The sequence below is a fragment of the Zingiber officinale genome, chromosome 5A (assembly GCF_018446385.1).
Source record: "Zingiber officinale cultivar Zhangliang chromosome 5A, Zo_v1.1, whole genome shotgun sequence".
Lineage (NCBI taxonomy): Eukaryota > Viridiplantae > Streptophyta > Magnoliopsida > Zingiberales > Zingiberaceae > Zingiber > Zingiber officinale.
In genome coordinates this window covers 84,664,404-84,668,550 of record NC_055994.1, presented here as the reverse complement: position 1 = coordinate 84,668,550, position 4,147 = coordinate 84,664,404, and positions in this window count along the sequence as shown.

Genomic DNA, 4,147 nt, shown 5'->3' with positions numbered 1-4,147 from the left:
TTACATCCCAATGCTTCCTCAATGGATTGAGGCTCATCGTCGTCAATTGGAAGTGTAACCAATGCCTCATTCTCAATATCAAACCTCTTCTTAGGTTTGATCTTACGAACACTTCTCCGTAAGTTGGGCTGTTGAGAAGTCAACTCATGACTCGGCATATCACTCCCACTCGGTTGACTAGACTCAGGTATCCCTTTTGACACCTCTCTTGTTGGTAATATCTCATCCTCCTCAAATAGAGGAACATTTTTATCAACATCACCTCTGATTGGGAACTCTGTTTCGAGAAAAGTCGCATCTCTCGAGTCTATTTCGGAGATGGTTCCATCTAGTTGCTCACCTATGAAAACATAACCTTTGGAGGTCGTATGATATCTTATAAAGATACATTTCTTACCTCTAGGCCCTAGTTTTCCATACTTGTGAGAACTATCATGAACATAAGCAGCTGACCCCCAAGGTCTCAGATTACTTAAATATGGTTTTCTGCCTGTTCAACGTTCATATGGGGTAGATGGAACTAACTTTGAAGGCACTTTGTTAAGTATATAGGCTGCAGTTAATAATGCATCTCCCCAATAGGAGATTGGCAAATTAGCTTGCGCCATCATAGACCTAACCATTTCAAGAAGAGTCATATTTCTTCTTTCAGCTACCCCATTTTGCTGTGGAGTTCCAGGGATTGTCAGCTGTCTAATAATCCCTCTATCATTACATATTGTCTTGAACATATCAGACAAATACTCCCCACCACGGTCAGTGCGTAAAGTCTTAACTTTACGTTCCGTTTGATTTCTCAACTTCGTTCATATAACGAATGAAGCAATCTAATGCTTCGGATTTGTGAGAAATCAAATACACATGACCAAACCTAGAGAAATCATCAATAAATGTAATGAAATAGGAAGCTCCATGTCTAGCCTTCACATTCATTGGACCACAAATGTCCGAATGAATTAACTGCAATGTTGATTCAGATCTAATAGCCTTACCAAATGGTTTCCTAGTTGCTTTTCCAGCAAGACAATGCTCACATATAGACAATTAAATTTTAGCTCGAGTGCCCAATAGACCCTCTCTAGCTAACCGATTCATTCGTTCTTGTCCTATGTGTCCTAATCTAGCATGCCAAACCTCATCAGTTATATCTGCATCACTAGTTAAAGTAATGTTTGAAAAACAACCATCAATAGCATAATTGACATCTGGTTCTACATCAAGAACCATAAAACCATTTGTTAAAAAACCATATCCGATTAACACTGAGTCAATCTTAAGTTCAACAGACCGATTGTAAAAATTAATACAATACCCTAAATCAAGAAGACACGTAACAGAAACAAGATTCCGTCAAATTTCAGGAGCATACAGGACATCATGTAGAAATAAAACTCTACCACCACGTAGGTTGAGTTTGCAAGTGCCGACTCCTTTGACTTTAACTCTTGCATTATTTCCCACATAGATCCTCTTGTTGCCAGCTGGTACCCGACGGTACTCAACAAATGTAACTCGTTCCCGAGCTACATGGTTGGTTGCTCCCGAATCTATAATCCACAAAGGATAAGAATCAGCTAACAACACTGAACTAGCAACAAAATGCTCTTGAAAAGAAGACACACTTGGATTTACCTTTTTCAGCTCAGTGCACTCCCGAGCAAAGTGGCCCTTTTTGCCACAATTAAAATAAGTCAACTTATTTTTAGGTTTCTTTCTAGTCTTCTTGACTATCTTCTTGATTGGGCCTTGTCCCACACTAGCAGCTTCCCTCTTCTTTCCCTTCCCTTTCTTGAACCATTTCTTCTTGGATCCATATGATCCTGCAGAACCTACAGCCACATAGGCTTATCCAGAAATCCTTGCGGATTCAACTCTCTCCGCCTCCAATTCTGCATGGCGTGAGACATCAGTGAAAGTCTTGATACTCTCACTGTGAGTTAAGGTCTGCTTCATGGTCTCCCAAGAATCTGGAAGTGAACGAATAACTGCTTGAACCTGTTGTTCATCAGTCAACTCATGACCAGCAGTTTTAAGCTCCCGAATCATGTTCGACATCTCCCTGAGGTGTTGAACCATTGACACATTCGGACGCTTTTTTTAGCTGTCAAATTTAATTGTCAGCTGTCGAAGCTTGCTCAGACTTACTCCACTGTATTTTTCTTTAAGGGCAACCCAGACTTCATGAGCCGTAAGATATGACTCATATTCAAAAGCTAGGTCGTCTACCATTGAACTAATCAATATACCCTTTGCAGTGGAGTCTTTTTCTTCCATGCCTTATAGGCATCAAGATCTCGTCTATGTTGTGCAGTGGGATCATCTACAGGTACTTCCATAACCTGATTTACAGCCTCTAGAACTTCTTGTTCCTCAAGTACATATTGTATCTTGAGGTGCCAGATCTTGTAGTTATCCCCATTAAGTTTTTCACCTTTGTTGAGTTCAGCTATTATGTTTTTGGTTGCCATAATCTATCATAAATAAACAAATTATTTAGTATTCAGTGTATATCATATGTATGCAATTTATGATTGGCTTAATATTACTTTGAGTTGGTTTACAAAATCAAGTGACAACTATGTTTTCACTCATCATCCGTATGACCAATCAAATTAATATTAATCAATTCTATTACATACATCCCAACAAATGAACTAATCATTTATAATATCATGAATTCATTAATTAAATGAACTAATCATTTAATATATCATGTTTTTTTAATTAAATGAACTAATCATTTAATACATCATGAACTAATCATGCATCATGTCAAGCAAACAACATAAATAAATGAACATATCATTAATATAAAATTATGCTGCATATTGTTAACATATAACTAACTGACATGAATGAAATGGACTAACTATTGTTCATATAAAACGACAATAAAAATAACAGAACTCTAATAAACTAGATAGGCAACTACCACTCCCACTAGGACAGACACTAGTGTAGTGGCCAAAATAATCCCTCTCAGCCTGGACTCATTTGGGGTAATCACAGGCAGGACAGCTTCAAGGTTCTCTATTGGATCCACAATTGGATCCTCTTCTGGTTCCTCCTCGATCATTTCTGGGTCCTCTTCGAACTCTTCTGGATCCTCTTTAGTCATATGATGAAGCAACTCCTCACATAATACAGAATATGTGACGCGTCCTTGATGACGCCCCCAAATATAGTCTGCTATAATCCTAGGATTTTCTGGCAATGATTGCATCAAAGCCCAAATCCTATAACTGTCCAGGACTGGAAACTCTTCTCGCTTAAGTTTCCAAAATAGATCATCAAGCCGTCCAATGTGTCCGTCGACTCCATAAGCAGAGTTGTACTCTATCTCCTGAATCTCCTCCCTGAGCTGATTTCGTCGCACTTCGCGACGAGTCAATGTGGTAATCTTCCGTGCCATCTGAAAAATTGAAAATTAAATAAGTCAGTACAAAACCGACTAACCAGTACAAAACCGGCTTATTTCAATTTATACAGGCATAGTACCAACATAATAAATCAAGAAAAATAAATCTTCTCGATTTTCAGGAGTTCAAGTCGACAATTAGAACTAATCTAATTGGTCAGACCCATTGGATCGGTTGATTAGGGATCCAGATCCTAAGCTTGGTCTATTGTCCTTAATTAGAACTAATCTAATTGGACAGAGATTTTGTGCCTATGTTCTGTTACTTTTTCTCTAAGTTCATTTCTACCAATTTCAGACTTATTGATCAAACTCAGATCCGTTTGATCAAACCAATGCCATTGGTTTAAGTCTGGCCAATTAGAACAAATCTAATTGTTTTGATCAAATATGACCCATTAGAACAAATCTGATCATTTGATCATATTTGGTTCAAGTCCAATTAATCAATCCAAATTGATTTGGGGTTGGATCAAATTGATTTGATTAAACCCAATGATTTAATCTAAACCGGGTCTAATTGGACCCACCAGTTTAAACCCATCTAATTAATTAAAATTAAAACAATAATCATAATTTTAATTAATTCTAACATGCATTATTTATATATATTAATATATATAAATAGTTTTTAAAGCACGCGAGCTTGCATTGTTCTGTTCGAACCAAAAACATACAGTTTCCTTTTTTCTTTTAAATAGAACTTATCCTATTCAAAGAGATTAAAGA